The following is a 19,007-nucleotide window of genomic DNA, read 5'->3' as shown; positions in this document are numbered from 1 at the left end:
ATTTTTTAATAAGCAAACATTTCAGTTTAGTACAATTTTGATTTGAATAACCCCTAAAATTAACGAATTTTAAGAAATAAGGCTTCACATGTATTTGTTCTTTTCTGTAACTAAATACTGACAAACTGAGAGCTGCAAAAGTGCGCCCACAGTAAAGTTTTAAACTCACTCTCTGAATAGCACATAAATGTGATTCCAACTCATATCTGATTGGTCTGCCCAATTTTATATCCAGAAGCCATGTTATTCCAATCTACACTGTAAATAAATGATGGATCTTATGGTGTTTTCTGCTTTTTAACCTCAGCAACATAGTTTAGTTTGTATTACCTCATTAAATGTGCAGTATACATTTCACATGGAACTGTCTCTTTAAATATTCAGATATAGAAGTATACACTGTACAAGTATGTATTCAGCAATAAATATACATATATTTTCAAAACATAATGCACGGAAGCTGGGGAAACATTCAGTTGTCTGAAATACTGACTAATTGCAGTGAACTAAAATAATTAAGGTAACCAGACTGTATAAGCTTTGTAGAATAATATGTAGTAATTTTTTTGTCAATTATTAACTATACTCTTGTGAAAAGAACTTCTTTTGCAATAACACTTTATCTTAGCCCAAAGAAAAGTTTGCATTCTGCACTTCTGTGCTTCATTTGGGGCATATTTATCAAAGAGCAAAACTGGAATTCCATGCACAAATAAAATCACCATGGGAAGGGTTATATTTTATTCTGCCAACAAACTTTGGCCACAGTGAGAACATATCTTAAAGCTGCAGGCTTATATTTTATGTAAGGCAACTCATACTCTTGATGAGAACTAAGAATTTGCATGATAGGCTTGTCTGCCAATAAAGGCCAACTTTGGTGCGTCAACAAGGTGAGTCAATAAACTTTAAGCAACATGGAATTGAAAATAGTAACAAGGAGCAATTATGAAGGCTAACATACAGGTATATATATTTGTCCAAGACTTTTTTTGTGCAAAAGTGTCTGTTGATATTTGCTCATGCATGGCAGAACACAAGAAACGGCGACATGCTTAAATGCTTGTACATGCAAAATGAAGGCTACCATTAAAATATTTGCTGACAATAAAGCCTATTTACATGTTTAATCTGTACATTAACCTTATTCTCAATTTATTTTCCACAATGAGAACATTGTTTATTGTGAATAATATATATATATAAAAATATATATAGTATATATTTCTACAACAATAACAGTTGTGAACCTGGTGGTCAGCAACAGGCAGTGTAGTTACTAGAACTATGTCAACAGAAAATGCCCCATTACTGACTAACCCCCATATGTAATACAAGTTTTCCCAATTACAGAAACCCACAGCAACCAATAAGATGTTTGCTTTTAAGCAGGTGACCAGCACATTCTACTTACTGGTTGGCATAGGTTATGGTTCCTGGACATAACCCCTTAAATGTATTTACCCAACACAGTTTTCTTCATCTCAATTTGTAAGCACCCAAACTGTTAGATTTTTAAAACATTTATTGTTTTGGTTACTCTCTCTATGATATATATATATATATACAGTATATATATATATACAGTGGAGGAAATAATTATTTGACCCCTCACTGATTTTGTAAGTTTGTCCAATGACAAAGAAATGAAAAGTCTCAGAACAGTATCATTTCAATGGTAGGTTTATTTTAACAGTGGCAGATAGCACATCAAAAGGAAAATCGAAAAAATAACTTTAAATAAAAGATAGCAACTGATTTGCATTTCATTGAGTGAAATAAGTTTTTGAACCCCTACCAACCATTAAGAGTTCTGGCTCCCACAGAGTGGTTAGACACTTCTACTCAATTAGTCAACCTCATTAAGGACACCTGTCTTAACTAGTCACCTGTATAAAAGACACCTGACCACAGAATCAATCAATCAAGCAGACTCCAAACTCTCCAACATGGGAAAGACCAAAGAGCTGTCCAAGGATGTCAGAGACAAAATTGTAGACCTGCACAAGGCTGGAATGGGCTACAAAACCATTAGCAAGAAGCTGGGAGAGAAGGTGACAACTGTTGGAGCGATTGTTCGAAAATGGAAGAAGCACAAAATGACCATCAATCGACCTCGCTCTGGGGCTCCACGCAAGATCTCACCTCGTGGGGTGTCAATGATTCTGAGAAAGGTGAAAAAGCATCCTAGAACTACACGGGAGGAGTTAGTTAATGACCTCAAATTAGCAGGGACCACAGTCACCAAGAAAACCATTGGAAACACATTACACCGCAATGGATTAAAATCCTGCAGGGCTCGCAAGGTCCCCCTGCTCAAGAAGGCACATGTGCAGGCCCGTCTGAAGTTTGCCAATGAACACCTGAATGATTCTGTGAGTGACTGGGAGAAGGTGCTGTGGTCTGATGAGACCAAAATAGAGCTCTTTGGCATTAACTCAACTCGCTGTGTTTGGAGGAAGAAAAATGCTGCCTATGACCCCCAAAACACCGTCCCCACCGTCAAGCATGGGGGTGGAAACATTTTGCTTTGGGGGTGTTTTTCTGCTAAGGGCACAGGACAACTTATTCGCATTAACGGGAAAATGGACGGAGCCATGTATCGTGAAATCCTGAACGACAACCTCCTTCCCTCTGCCAGGAAACTGAAAATGGGTCGTGGATGGGTGTTCCAGCACGACAATGACCCAAAACATACAGCAAAGGCAACAAAGGAGTGGCTCAAGAAGAAGCACATTAAGGTCATGGAGTGGCCTAGTCAGTCTCCGGACCTTAATCCAATAGAAAACCTATGGAGGGAGCTCAAGCTCAGAGTTGCACAGAGACAGCCTCGAAACCTTAGGGATTTAGAGATGATCTGCAAAGAGGAGTGGGACCAACATTCCTCCTAAAATGTGCGCAAACTTGCTCATCAATTACAAGAAACGTTTGACCTCTGTGCTTGCAAACAAGGGTTTTTCCACTAAGTATTAAGTCTTTTTTTGTTAGAGGGTTCAAAAACTTATTTCACTCAATGAAATGCAAATCAGTTGCTATCTTTTATTTAAAGTTATTTTTTCCATTTTCCTTTTGATGTGCTATCTGCCACTGTTAAAATAAACCTACCATTGAAATGATACTGTTCTGAGACTTTTCATTTCTTTGTCATTGGACAAACTTACAAAATCAGTGAGGGGTCAAATAATTATTTCCTCCACTGTATATGGCATCTGTAGAAGCAGGCACTCACGTTTAACAAAGGTACACAGTATGCCTGGGTGCAGTGCAAAACATAGGTATTGGAAGGAGGTATACCGCACTCACAGGTCTTAAGATGCAAAAATAATTTTTTTTATTGAACAAGTGAGTCACTTGTTCAATAAAATAATTTCTTTTTGCATCTTAAGACCTGTGAGTGCGGTATACCTCCTTCCGATATATATATATGTATATTGCTTGTAGACAGGCACTCACGTATCAGTAGGTCCAGAGAAGCCTGGGTGCAGTCCCAAAGATGTGGAGAAAATAGCAAAAGAAAATGTTCAGCACTCGCAGGTCCTAAATGAAGAATAGAGGTGTTTTATTCAAATCAACATCTAGCGTTTTGGCTGCATCTGCAGCCATTCTCAAAAGTCTTTGAGAAAGGCTGCGGATGCAGCCGAAACGTTAGATGTTGATTTGAATAAAACACCTCTATTCTTCATTTAGGACCTGCGAGTGCTGAACATTTTCTTTTGCTATTTTCTCCACATCTTTGGGACTTCAATAGTGTAAATGTTATGGAAGCTGCTTTATAATGTAGGGGTTTACCAAAAATGGGCCCTTAGGACAGACACCCCTAGGACAGGCCACAGGGTGGTGCTAGTTACTGGGACACTGGAATGACTGGGTTCTAAATAGTTAACAGGGAGTATCCCTGCAGTTCGGGCTGCAGCCACAGGGTGGTGTGCAGGTTATATAAAGTGATGCAGCCATGTACTGGCAGACATCTTAGACATCTTAGACTTGGGATAGCCTCTGGGTAGAGGAGCTCCCAAAGTCCAGTTATAGATAGACAGTTTCTATGTAATAGGTCGCTCCAGGAGTGACATGTAGTTACACAGAGTTTAGAATGGGTGGATATTGCCCCTCCAGGAGTGGTAGTGGGGTTAAGACCCCCCAGCATTACATCTGCTGGAGTGCAGGGCCACAAGTAGCTAGGTAGGTGGACCAGGTCACCTCTAGTCCAGGAGTCCGGATCTGAGGGTGCTTAGGCGAGAGTACCGGTGTGGGTCCCTGTGGTGAGGCTGCCTAGCGTGAGTACCACTTCATAAAGGGCCACCTGATACCAAATGTATCTACCTAAGTGAAGTGGTTTGAGGACTTACTTAATAAGATGATGGTTTCATGAAACCACATGTTAGATTTCTTGCAACACTTTTGGTTCTGTACAAGTAAGCACCTTTGTTTATAAATCAGCTATAAAATAAAATAAGCTTTAAAATAAAATGATTTGCTACATGTTCACAGGACAAAGAATTGTTATTTTGTGTGCCTTGTAAAATACATCACCAAACCAATTTAAATTCAGTAAAATGACACATTATTGCACTAAGATTTATCAGAATTTGTCAACTCAGCTGTAAAACTTTAATCATACAGCTCACAAAAAAAGAAATCTTTTTTGAAAAGAACGTTTCTCACTCAAAATGCCTTTTGATTTCAGTGAATGCTTCCATCTTTATGTTCTTTTTATGCAGTTTTATTTTTGTGAAGCTGCACTTGGTAAAAGCAAAAGTTAGGTGTTAAAGGGGACCTGTCACCCTAAGAAATTATTTTCTATCATGTTAGTGCAGCAAAATAAACTTTACTTACACTATGTAAATGGTTTCATTTTTTTTTCCCTTCAGTATTGGAATTTGCAGTCACAGTAAGCAAGCAGCCGCCATTTTGTGTACACTGTTATTAAAGGAACAGTAACACCAAAAAATGAAAGTGTTTTAAAGTAATTAAAATATAAAATACAGTTGCCCTGCGCTGGTAAAACTGGTAAGTTTGCAACAGAAACGCTACTATAGTTTATATAAATGAGCTGCTATGTCAACACGGGGACAGCCATTGAAACTGGGAAAAAAGAGAAAAGGCACAGGCACATAGCAGATAACAGATAAGCTTTGTAGAATATAATGGGGTTTTATCTGTTATCTGCTAAGTAACCTGTGCCTTTTCTCCTGTAAATGGCTACACCCGTGGTTATACAGAAGCTTTATTATATAAACTATAGTAGTCTTTCTAAGGAAAACACACCAGTTGTACCAGTACAGAGCAGCATTACATTATATAGTAGTTACTTTTATACACTTTCATTTTTTGGTGTTACTGTCCCTTTAAGGCAAGCTTTGTTTCAATGTATGTCTGGGCGACAGGTTCCCTTTAAAGTGTAAGATTTTAAGTACTTTAGTGTTTATAATAAATATTTATGAATCAGTGGGAATTTATTAAAATGAAAGGTGAATTTTTTCTTTAGATAATGTTGCTTGCTTTTTCATATTAGTATTCCACAAGGAACTGTACATTGCAAGTGTAATGATGATAATAGATTAGCAATAATCAGATTTGGTTATCAAGAGCAGGAATATCTTTGTTTGCATTAAGAAGGTGCTTAATCTTAAAATGGTTTTATGTGACATATTGTTTATTTGCTTATTTCATATTTTCAAAACCATAGTAGGCCATGGTTGTGCAGATATAAATAGCTACCTTTATTTTCTCAAAAATGGAGTTAACTCTATCGCTACATCAAAACCAGACAGGAATCTAGTAGTAGAATCCTATATTGTTCATGTTGAATGAGCCTTAAATCTCCATCTCTCTTTAATGTAGTGTTCCTTTCTGATTCTAGATGGGGGAAACCCATCTGACAGTGGATGGTTAGCAGTGTAATTTAACCATCTGAGACAATTGTACTGCCTTCCAGTAATAGAGGTGGATGTTACATTTAAAGGAGAAAGAAAGGCTAATAAAAAGTTAATCTCAAGCTGCAGGCATATCTTTAGTTCTCTCAATGGTGCTTAAGTCTCCCCATATTTCTCCCATTCACATGATCAGAAGCCTCATAGGAAAAAAAAAACCGATGAGCTCTGTATAGAAAGTTCCCATAATGCCTCGCTCCTGCACCAAGACTCAGACCGGTGAACATGCTCAGTTTGTAAGACTATGAGGAAGCTTCCTGCTGATTGGCTCAGATTACACATTCCTAAGGGGGGAGGGAGTTTTTAGCATTCTTGCGCAAGGGGGGAGCAGGAGAGGGGAGAAAGGAGGGAGCTTCTGTTAGTGCTTATGGCTGTATTTACATAGACCTTTCTGATAAAGCTTACTTAGTTTTTACCTTTCCTTCTCCTTTAAAATGGGACTCCACCCTATTATAAAAGAAATATTTATTTAAAGCAGATATTTTTCCAATCACAAGTTTTAAAGGGATTCTGTCCCTGGAAAACATGTTTTTTTTTACAAAATGCATGAGTTAATAGCACTCCTCCAGCAGAATCTGGCATTGAAATCAATTTTTCATACAGATTTTATCATGTTTAATTTTGAAATGTGCCTTGGGGCTAGCCATAGTCTTAGTTTCTCTAGTTTCTACAGCCATGTGACTTATGCTCTGAGAAACTTTAGTCACTCTTTACTGTGGTGCTGTGCCCCACCCCAGTAGCTGATCAATAGGAAAGTAGCAATATAACTGCTCCCTGACACCTGTATTGCTAAAAATGCTCCCATCTAGTGGTAGATATAATTACAGCACTAAATAGTTAAAATCCAAGTCTGGGTCACCCAATTGATGACTCCTCCAGAAGAAACAATGGATTATCTAAAAGCTATTGTGTGGTTCTGGCTCCTTCTGAAAGCTCAGCATCTGGCACAATGACCTGAGATGGCTGCCTACAGCCTACAGCAATATTACAACTAAAAATAAACACATTTTTTGTTACAAGAATACAATTTTGAATGGTAGAATGAATTATTTCCAATATACACAGTGTAATTTAGTAATAACATTATACCATACATCATAAAATCCCTTTAATAAATCCCCCAAAGATTACAATGTAATATGCGAATATGTACATAGATTTCATTCAGGCCCGGACTGGCAATCTGTAGATTCTGACAAATGCCAGAGGGGCTGCTGTAAGATGCCATAGACACTCACTCTTTATTGGGCCTGTAGGGGTCTGTTTGGGCCCCTGTGTGCTTGAAATGGCAGGGCCTGTTTTAAACCCTAGTCCAGACCTGACTTCATTAGTAAAATGTCAACGCTTTGCAAACTGCATGATAATGTATCTAGACTGTTTAGCATATTCTTTGCCTATTGTGCAGCGCATGCCTTAAGTAAGTAAGGGTTGATTTATTGTCAAGATCCTAATAAATCTTAGCATCAACTCCCTGCAGTGAGGCAATTATTTTGCCAGAGGCATCATGTTGTGCTCTACATGTCAGTAATTTCAGTACTACTTAACTATGCACTAGCAAGTTACAATTATGTTTGTGAACCTAACAAATCAAGAGTCATTTTAAGCAGCTAATGCACATGTACAATGATTAAAAAAAAAGCAGGTAAACTGAATTTGTGGAAACTACACTTCAGAAAAATGTTTGGCTTAAATCTGAAACTCAGACAATTCGTACTGCTCCATAGCTCATAATAAACCTCTAGTGAATGATAACTTGAAATAATACAAATTGGGATTCTCAGCTATACATTTAACTAGCCTTAAAGGAGAAGGAAAGGCTACCAAAGAGTTAATCTCAAGCTGCAGGCATACCGTCAGTTGTCTCAATAGTGCCCTTAAGTCTCCCCAAATTGTGATCGCTCAGATGATCAGAAACCAAACAGGAAAAAAAAACGCTGAGCTGGGTAAAGAGGATTCCCATAATGCCTCGCTCCTGCATTGACTTGGTGACCAGGACTGTTGGCGGCGCATGCGCACATGTTCCTCTTCAGCAGCACAAGCAGGCGCGCTCCCCTTCCGAGATAGACTGGCAAGCGTCCGGTTGCCATGGCGACACGCTATATAAATAGCGCATACAGCAGTGAGCCGGGCCATTTGAAGTGGAAGCAGCAGGACAGGCGAGTGCTGGTGGGGGGAGGGGGAGGGGGTAGCGGCCAGCGCAACCTGTTAATCTTATCAGCACATTTGTATTTTTACCAGGAAGTGGGGGTCAAAGTCGCAGGAAGTTGGGGACGCATGCGCAGTAGAGACGGTGAGGGAAAGGGTATGGGCATGGGTATGTAGTTTGTAGTATGTGTATCTCTGTAAATCTTTCATTAGGCAAGCCAGGAATATAGCGTTTTTACACAGCAATAGTAGTACTATTTAATAGTGTGCTTAATAGATTTTGACTTTCCTTCTCCTTTAAACATTTTTTAAGACAAAAAACATTTTTATTGGCCGCTAAAATATATGGACTCATTTATGAACTCAGTATAATGAGGAGCAGTTTATATTGACACATTGTAGTAACACAGGAAATTATTCTTATTTATTTGGAAAGTATCCATAGCAGAGCATAGCCTTAAAGGGGACCTGTCACCCTAAGAAATAATTCCAACTTTATTTCATCATGTTAGTTGAGTAAAATAAACTTCCTTTACACTATATACTGTAAATAATATAAATCAGTTTCCTTCAGTCTTGGAATTACACAATCACATCTAGCAGGCAGCTGCCATTTTGTGGGCACTGTTATTAAGGCAAGCTTTGTATCATGCCAAAATCTTGTTTATGTGATAGAATGGGGGATCTGATGCCCAGGCCCATGCACTGGCTACACATTATATGGTGAGGAAGGAGGGGAAAAGTGAGAATAGCAGTGACTACTGGAAGTACTGAATGGAAAGTATTGTCTGCCCCATCTCTTTGCATAGAGGCATAGAGGCAGAGCAGGCAATATATGACTGACAGCTGGGATTTAAACATTTTTAAAAATAGAAATTCGGGTTTCATGTTTAACCCTTTAAGTGCCAGCCGAATTCGTCATTTCGGTTCCCCCCAGTGCCAGACGTTTTTTAAGCATTTTGTACTCATTCGCTTTAACAATGTTTTTTGGTAGGAAAACCTCCATGAAACTAGGGAAATTATATATCGTTTTTTTCGTCACTAATTGGGCTTCGACATACATACCAAATTTTATAACTTTTCTGGAGATATGATGTGTATTTTGGGTGAATTATGTAAAAAAAAAATAAAATTATGAAAAATTTCTGTATATTTTTGAGTTTTTTTTCCATAGAAAAGTTAATTTTACACACTTTTTTTTGTTGTTTGTAAAAGCCCTGATACTCCCAAGTCCAACGATACCAAATATGTGGTGGTACCCCACAGTTCCTGTCCAGAAGTAACCCCCAAACGAAAGAAATACTTTGTACAATATCACACCAGAACAAAGCGGAAAAGCGCTTGTAACAGTTGATGCAGCATAACTTATATGTAAACCTAAAATATCCCCTCATGTTTGGTATCTTTAGAAACTACAGACCTTCAGGTTTCTAGGTGCAATGTAGTTTTCACTCAAAAGCCAAATACCTTTTGTCAGTGCATTGTGAAATTTGGAAGTTTTTTTGACATTTTTTTTTTTTTCTAAAACGTAAACTTGGACGCATGATCAAATGTGGATTTGACAAAAAAAAAATCTCATAAAAATTTTCTAACAAAGGCAAATTTGAAAGACAAATTTCTACTGAATAAAATGATGCCCCATATGTATGGGTGCACATAAAGACATGGGCACCAAACACTCCAAAGCAGGGGCAATGCACAAGGGCAATTACAGCTAAAAATGTGGGGGCTGTGCTCTATGTGCACTACCTGCAGTTTTTCAGTGTTAACCCCCCCTACTTGAGAAATAACCCCCACAAACTATATATTTCTGAAAAGTGCACACCTTCAGCTATTCAGAGACACCACTCTTCTCTTTCTACATAGAAAATTGTGGCCGCAGTCCCTTGCAGAAGTCAGCGCTTTGGTCAGAAATCGAGGAAAAAACTGATAAAAAACCTAGATTTCTCCCCAAAATCTCCATGGCAACTACCAAAAACTTACTAAACATCAATCTGCAAGTTCCCCTGAATAAAACAATACCCCATATGTATGGGTACACATAAAGACGTGGCCACCAAATGCCCCAAAACAGGGGCAATGCATAAGGGCAATTTCAGTTGAAATTTTGGGGGCTGCGCTCTATGTGCACTTCCTGCAGTTTTTCAGTGTTAACCCCCCCTACCTGTAAAATAACCCCCACAAACTATATATTTCTGAAAAGTGTACACCTTCAGCTATTCAGAGACACCACTCTCCTCTTTCTACATGGAAAATTGTGGCCGCAGTCCCTTGCAGAAGTCAGCGCATTGGTCAGAAATCAAGGAAAAACCAGATACAAACCTAGATTTCTCCCCAAAATCTCCATGGCAACTACCAAAAACTTACTAAACATCAATCTGCAAGTTCCCCTGAATAAAACGATACCCCATATGTATGGGTACACATAAAGAGGTGGCCACCAAATGCCCCAAAACAGGGGCAATGCATAAGGGCAATTTCAGTTGAAATTTTGGGGGCTGCGCTCTATGTGCACTTCCTGCAGTTTTTCAGTGTTAACCCCCCCTACCTGTAAAATAACCCCCACAAACTATATATTTCTGAAAAGTGCACACCTTCAGCTATTCAGAGACACCACTCTCCTCTTTCTACATGGAAAATTGTGGCCGCAGTCCCTTGCAGAAGTCAGCGCATTGGTCAGAAATCAAGGAAAAAACAGACACAAACCTAGATTTCTCCCCAAAATCTCCATGGCAACTACCAAAAACTTACTAAACATCAATCTGCAAGTTCCCCTGAATAAAACGATACCCCATATGTATGGGTACACATAAAGACGTGGCCACCAAATGCCCCAAAACAGGGGAAATGCATAAGGGCAATTTCAGTTGAAATTTTGGGGGCTGCGCTCTATGTGCACTTCCTGCAGTTTTTCAGTGTTAACCCCCCCTACCTGTAAAATAACCCCCGCAAACTATATATTTCCAAAAAGTGCACACCTTCAGCTATTCAGAGACACCACTCTCCTCTTTCTACATGGAAAATTGTGGCCGCAGTCCCTTGCAGAAGTAAGCGCATCGGTCAGAAATCAAGGAAAAACCAGATACAAACCTAGATTTCTCCCCAAAATCTCCATGGCAACTACCAAAAACTTACTAAACATCAATCTGCAAGTTCCCCTGAATAAAACGATACCCCATATGTATGGGTACACATAAAGACGTGGCCACCAAATGCCCCAAAACAGGGGCAATGCATAATAATGGGGCTGCAATTTATGTGCACATCTCAAAGCTTTTCAGACAAATTTGCCCCTTACCTGTGAAAAAAACCATATAAACTGTATATTGATTAAAAAAGGACAACTTCAGCTATTCAGAGACACCACTCTTCTCTTTCTACATGGAAAATTGTGGCCGCAGTCCCTTGCAGAAGTCAGTGCTTTGGTCAGAAATTAAGGAAAAACCAGATACAAACCTAGATTTTGGTCAGAAATCAAGGAAAAACCAGATAAAAAACCTAGATTTCTCCCCAAAATCTCCATGGCAACTACCAAAAACTTACTAAACCTCAATTTGCAAGTTCCCCTGAATAAAACGATACCCCATATGTATGGGTGCACATAAAGACGTGTCCACCAAATGCCCCCAAACAGGGGCAATGCATAAGGGGGGGGCTGTGCTCTATGTGCTCTACCTGCAGTTATTTAGTCTAAACACCCCCATACCTGTGAAATAACCCCCACAAACTATATATTTCCAAAAAGTGCACACCTTCAGCTATTCAGAGACACCACTCTTCTCTTTCTACATGGAAAATTGTGGCCACAGTCCCTTGCAGAAGTCAGCGCTTTGGTCAGAAATCAAGGAAAAACCAGATACAAACCTAGATTTCTCCCCAAAATCTCCATGGCAACTACCAAAAACTTACTAACCATTAATCTGCAAGTTCCCCTGAATAAAACGATACCCCATATGTATGGGTGCACATAAAGACATGGCCACCAAATGCCCCAAAACAGGGGCAATGCATAAGGGCAATTTCAGTTGAAATTTTGGGGGCTGCGCTCTATGTGCACTTCCTGCAGTTTTTCAGTGTTAACCCCCCCTACCTGTGAAATAACCCCCACAATCTATATATTTACGAAAAGTGCACACCTTCAGCTATTCAGAGACACCACTCTTCACTTTCTACATGGAAAATTGTGGCCGCAGTCCCTTGCAGAAGTCAGTGCTTTGGTCAGAAATCAAGGAAAAACCAGATACAAACCTAGATTTTGGTCAGAAATCAAGGAAAAACCAGATAAAAAACCTAGATTTCTCCCCAAAATCTCCATGGCAACTACCAAAAACTTACTAAACCTCAATTTGCAAGTTCCCCTGAATAAAACGATACCCCATATGTATGGGTGCACATAAAGACGTGGCCACCAAATGCCCCTAACAGGGGCAATGCATAACGGGGGGCTTTGCTCTACCTGCAGTTATTTAGTCTAAACACCCCCATACCTGTGAAATAACCCCCGCAAACTATATATTTCCAAAAAGTGCACACCTTCAGCTATTCAGAGACACCACTCTTCTCTTTCTACATGGAAAATTGTGGCCGCAGTCCCTTGCAGAAGTCAGCGCTTTGGTCAGAAATCAAGGAAAAACCAGATACAAACCTAGATTTTGGTCAGAAATCAAGGAAAAACCAGATACAAAAACCTAGATTTCTCCCCAAAATCTCCATGGCAACTACCAAAAACTTACTAAACCTCAATTTGCAAGTTCCCCTGAATAAAACGATACCCCATATGTATGGGTGCACATAAAGACGTGGCCACCAAATGCCCCCAAACAGGGGCAATGCATAAGGGGGGGCTTTGCTCTACCTGCAGTTTTTCAGTGTTAACCACCCCTACCTGTGAAATAACCCCCACAATCTATATATTTACGAAAAGTGCACACCTTCAGCTATTCAGAGACACCACTCTTCTCTTTCTACATGGAAAATTGTGGCCGCAGTCCCTTGCAGAAGTCAGCGCATTGGTCAGAAATCAAGGAAAAACCAGATAAAAAACCTAGATTTCTCCCCAAAATCTCCATGGCAACTACCAAAAACTTACTAAACCTCAATTTGCAAGTTCCCCTGAATAAAACGATACCCCATATGTATGGGTGCACATAAAAACGTGGCCACCAAATGCCCCCAAACTGGGGCAATGCATAAGGGCAATTTCAGTTGAAATTTTGGGGGCTGCGCTCTATGTGCACTACCTGCAGTTTTTCAGTGTTAACCCCCCCTACCTGTGAAATAACCCCCACAATCTATATATTTACGAAAAGTGCACACCTTCAGCTATTCAGAGACACCACTCTTCTCTTTCTACATGGAAAATTGTGGCCACAGTCCCTTGCAGAAGTCAGCGCTTTGGTCAGAAATCAAGGAAAAACCAGATACAAACCTAGATTTTGGTCAGAAATCAAGGAAAAACCAGATACAAACCTAGATTTCTCCCCAAAATCTCCATGGCAACTACCAAAAACTTACTAAACCTCAATTTGCAAGTTCCCCTGAATAAAACGATACCCCATATGTATGGGTGCACATAAAAACGTGGCCACCAAATGCCCCCAAACAGGGGCAATGCATAAGGGGGGTCTGTGCTCTATGTGCTCTACCTGCAGTTATTTAGTCTAAACACCCCCCTACCTGTGAAATAACCCCCGCAAACTATATATTTATGAAAAGTGCACAGCTTCAGCTATTCAAAGACACCACTCTTCTCTTTCTACATGGAAAATTGTGGCCGCAGTCCCTTGCAGAAGTCACGCTTTGGTCAGAAATCAAGGAAAAACCAGATACAAACCTAGATTTCTCCCCAAAATCTCCATGGCAACTACCAAAAACTTACTAACCATAAATCTGCAAGTTCCCCTGAATAAAACGATACCCCATATGTATGGGTGCACATAAGTACATGGCCGCCAAACCTGAAAATGCATAATATTGGGGCTGCACTCTATGCACCCCTTTTTTTTTTGCCTGCACCCGAATGAATGGAATACGCTCGGGTGCAGGCACATGTAGCCGATATACGCATGAAAACGCGTGAGAATGCAAAGTCTCGCGTTTTCATGCGTATATCGGCTACATGTGCCTGCACCCGAGCGTATTCCATTCATTCGGGTGCAGGCACAAGTAGCAGGCGTAAGGGCTGAATTTTCGGCAAGCGTTTTTCCACTTGCTGAAAAAATCAGCCCTACGCCATGTGTGGCATCAGCCTAACCCTTGGCAATAGAAACTACCAGAACAATCTTAGCACCTCTGGACCTTTCTAGAACAACTGAAATCAAATGAAGTTAAAATGGAATAAAACCACTAAAAGCAATCAAAGAACAATAATTGCAATGAAATCGGTGGTCAGAGCCCTGGATCCATCAATGTCACTGCAAAAGCAACCTTTTTGGGGCACTAAATACACAATAAAGAACAATGCAAAGATAAAACACCATAAAATCAGTAAATTCAAATAAAAACCAACAGAAGAACAATTATTGCAATGAAATCGGTGGTCAGAGCCCTGGATCCACCAATGTCACTGCAAATTCAGCACCCAATAGCAATACAAAAGTTATAGTGCAATAGAATAATTCAAAAACAGAAATCAATTATGAAAATGCAAAAAAAACACTAAAATGCAACCAAATAAATCAGATAATTATAGAGCAAGATCAGAAATAAAGTTTTAGTAAAAAAAAAAGACTGCCAGAGAAAGCAAAGAAAGAAAGAAAAGAAAAGAAAGAAAAAAAAAAAAAAAAAAAAAAAAAGTGTAAGTGTAAGTGTGTGTGTAAGTGTCTGTGTGTGCTTGGGAAAGTTGTAAATAAGTGTGTATGTGTGTAAAAGTGTAATAATGACAAAGATAGAAGAAGAAATGGAAAAAAAAAAAAAAAAATTTTAGACAGTTGAGATAGAAATAAGCAAAATAAACAGTGGTTAGAGAGTTGTAGTTCAGCTTACACAATGCAGGCAGGCGATCAGGGCGACCAATCTGGCAGGAAGGCAGCAGGAAGGCAGCAGGGGGGCTCCAGCAGTCTCACGTGGCAGCAGAGTGAAGAGGCGACGGCGGGGGCGGCGACAATTAAAGGGACAGCAGTGGACACGTCATCAATGCGTGTCCACTGCTGTCATTGGCTGAGGACCCGGATCGGCGGCGCTGGGGGACCCGGATCGGTGAGTATGTCCTCTCTTGCTCGTTGCCTAGGGGGTTGTGCAGGCTTTACAAGCGCTGCGCTGCTTTAAAAGCGAGCGCAGCGCTTGTAAACCCATTAGTGCTGTAGGACGTAGATTCTACGTTCTATGGCACTTTGGTCCCTTGGTACCTAGGACGTAGAATCTACGTCCTATGGCACTAAAAAGGTTAAAGGGGAAGGAAAGGCAAAGTCACTTGGGGGTGCCAAAATGTTAGGCACCCCCAAGTGACTTTAACCGCTTACCTTGTACCCCGGGCTGGTGCCCCTGTTAGGAGAAAATAGCACCAGCCCGGGGTACCTGGAGCGCAGCACTTCCTCCTTCCGCCTTCCACTTCCTAAACTGCCGGTGGCCGGGCATGCACAGTAGAGCGAAAAAGCCGACTTAAATGTTTAAGTTCGGCTTTTCACTCTACTGCGCATGCGCGCGCAGCGAAGCCGGAAGGAGGAAGCGCCGGCAGCTACCCCGGGCTGGTGCTGTTCTCTCCTGACAGCGGCACCAGCCCGGGGTAAAAGGTAGGCGGTTAAAGTCACTTGGGGGTGCCTAACATTTTGGCACCCCCAAGTGACTTTACCTTTCTTTTTCCTTTAATTTGAAAAGGACTTTTATTACACGGCTTTTTATGTCTGGGTGACAGGTCCCCTTTAACGTTCTTTTTTGGGAACTTTCTATAGAGTGTTAGAGTGGTGCTGAACTTCAACACCTACAGAATAGAAAAGAATTGGATTAAACTGCCCATGCAATCATTGCGACTTTTAAAACAGACTTGACAATGGTCTGCGTTTAGAAAAGTGTCAGTTTGTTTCTTGAAAGTCAGAGTTCCCCTGCTTGAATGTAAGTAACTCTGCTCGTAAAGCCTAAACCTTTTGTAAAGTTTCATGCAGCTGCCAATCAGAGGCATCATCTTTTTTGTGGTAAAGCTTCTATACTTGCTATTAAATTGGAATCTATATGTTGAGGTCATTGAGGACAGGCAGCCATATTAAATTTAGCCTGCTCATTTTGATTATGCTGAGTTATCTGAAAAAAATGTATCAGGGTAATTTTTTGATCCCCCAACATTGATTCGTTTCCCCATATAGGTAGGATAGTGCAGAAAACTAACCTAATATTCAGGCTCAAGGATGGAGTTCTCCAAAACACGTCTGTTTGACACCACACACCTTAGATCATTTCTTTTACCTGCAACCTTGGGAAGGGTTTCTGAAGAGACTAAACTGTTGCTTTGTATAATAATTCTTTGCACTATTTGACCAATGAGTTCTATGGTTTATTACTCACTCTCTCTCTCTATATATATATATATACACATACCCACCTTCAAGAAGGGGCTGGATGGCCTCTTAGCAAGTGAGGGAATACAGGGTTATGGGAGATAGCTCTCAGTACAAGTGAGGGAATACAGGGTTATGGGAGATAGCTCTCAGTACAAGTGAGGGAATACAGGGTTATGGGAGATAGCTCTCAGTACAAGTGAGGGAATACAGGGTTATGGGAGATAGCTCTTAGTACAAGTGAGGGAATACAGGGGTATAGGAGATAGCTCTCAGTACAAGTGAGGGAATACAGGGTTATGGGAGATAGCTCTTAGTACAAGTTGATCCAGGGACTGGTCCGATTGCCATCTTGGAGTCAGGAAGGAATTTTTTCCCCTCTGCAGCAAATTAGAGAGGCTTCAGATGGGGTTTTTTGCCTTCCTCTGGATCAACTAGAAGTTAGGCAGGTTTATATATAGGCATTATGGCATTATGGTTGAACTTTTTTCAACCTAACTTACTATGTTGTTATATATTTTAATATGAATATATATATATATATATATATATATATATATTTCAATTATTATTTTTTCCTAATACCTTATCAGTTAACAAAAATATAATGAACTGCTGCCAATATTATAATTACCCTTTCAAAACTGCTGGCAAAATAGTGACTACATGAGCAGAATACAATTACCAGTGTTTCTACTCCAGTTTTCAAAGAAAAATGCACTTTGTATAACAAGATTATGTTGTAAGGGACAACAGTGGGAATTCAACAACTGACATATTGTACTGTATTCAAAATGTTGTGTATGTGGGCAATTAAAACAAACAAAGGAAGCTGGCTATACTCTTCTGCTTTCTCTTGACAAAGCATTGATTCTGTTTTTACAGATATTCTTAAGCCAGCAATTCAAAGGAAAACTGAGAGCAATTATATCAAAATTCATCTGCCATCCTTTACTAGTTTGCCAACTGTTCTGTGTTAATGTCTGTATGGCATTTTGTATCAATAAAGATGAAACCTACTTTTCCCTTGTTAGCACTCAAAGTCATTTATTTAATAATTGCTGTAATATAATTTGAGTTAACTCCCTCAGAGCTTATACTTGATCTTCAATAATGTATTGCATGTCTCAGTAAATATGTAACTTTTTCAAGTAGTGAATCTAATTATTTGACAAATGTTAAAGGCACAGTAACCCTTTATAATAATATTCCTGCTGTAGGGCATTTGCTAAGTTCTGTGGGGTGTTAATAGCTCTGTTTGCAGATGTTAACTTGTCCTAGACTGTTTCTGCCTTGGCACCATAGACTTTTGTATTTAATACCAAAATGTTACTGGCAACCTTAGTTATGCACAATAACACATATTCAGGGTATAATCTAGTTACTAAGAATATTATTACTTGACTGTCCCCACCTTCACTGAAGGTGTGTTCAAAAATGGTCTATGCCTATATATAAATACAACCCTGTATATGATCTGGTCTCACTGTAGGTTAAAGGGGAACATCAGTTTGAAGAGAAATGGCATGCACTCCTTGGTCCACTAAAACTTGTCTTTATTGTAGAGATCTTAAAACAAAAAGGTCCTAGGTTAAAGGGGAACATCACCCTAAGAAATAATTCCAAATTCTAATTTAGCACGTTTGTGAAGCAAAATAAACTTCACTTACACAATATCAATTATTTAAATCATACAGACAGGAGCCATTTTGTGCAAACTGTTATCAAAACAAGCTTTTGATCATCCCAAAATCTTATGTATGCACCACAAAGGGGGACTTGATTCCCATACACAGGCTACACAGTTATAGACAGTGAGGAGGGAGGGGAAATATGAAAATGGCAGTGACAGGAATTGCAGAAAAGAATATGAAAGTGATTGCTGTGCCTCAGGCATAAAGTCAGTGGCCCAGATGTCAGGGGGGCCCAGACTGCAGAGTCTGCTGTACCATAGTCACTCCTCCGTGGCCCCTGTCCTAACGTTAAAATAGCAGCATGGTCAGAGCTGGGAGGTGCTGCCCGAGAGGGCTGGGTTGGGGAGTTGGGACTGGTCACGCCAGGCCTCCTCAGAAGATTTTTTTGCAGGGGGGCATGGCGTGACCAATTTAGGGAAGGAAAAACATGACAGATTTTTGAATGCGTTTATAACAGGTATGAATGTTTTAATAATAAAAAAAGAATGTAGATTTCATGTTTAATTTGAAAAGGACTTATTATGTCTGGGTGTCGGCCCCACTTACCTGCCTTTCCCAGTTGTCTCTAGCACAGACTTAAACTTGCCCGTGCAAAAGACTTATGTCTAAAAAAGCCCATGTATGCTGGAGGGGGGCAATTCTAAGGGGCAGATTTATTAAAGTATGACCGGTCCAAATCAGACTTTTTCGTATCTTGCATATTTTTGCAGATTTTTTCGCTAATTTGCGCAACTTTTTCGTACTCACCC

General features: G+C 39.9%; 1 protein-coding gene across 1 annotated transcript in view; it reads left to right on the top strand.

Annotated features, from left to right (window-relative positions):
- The window catches only part of epm2a (epilepsy, progressive myoclonus type 2A, Lafora disease (laforin)), a 60,941-nt gene extending 44,928 nt beyond the window's left edge, over window positions 1-16,013 (top strand). The window contains 2 exon segments of the mRNA NM_001130223.1: window positions 14,831-14,869; window positions 16,005-16,013. The gene's annotated coding sequence lies outside the window, so the exon portion shown is untranslated.
- Window positions 16,014-19,007: the final 2,994 nt, after the last annotated feature.

The sequence above is a fragment of the Xenopus tropicalis genome, chromosome 5, assembly GCF_000004195.4.
Source record: "Xenopus tropicalis strain Nigerian chromosome 5, UCB_Xtro_10.0, whole genome shotgun sequence".
Taxonomy (NCBI): Eukaryota; Metazoa; Chordata; class Amphibia; order Anura; family Pipidae; genus Xenopus; species Xenopus tropicalis.
This window is presented reverse-complemented; position numbering and strand designations above follow the sequence as displayed.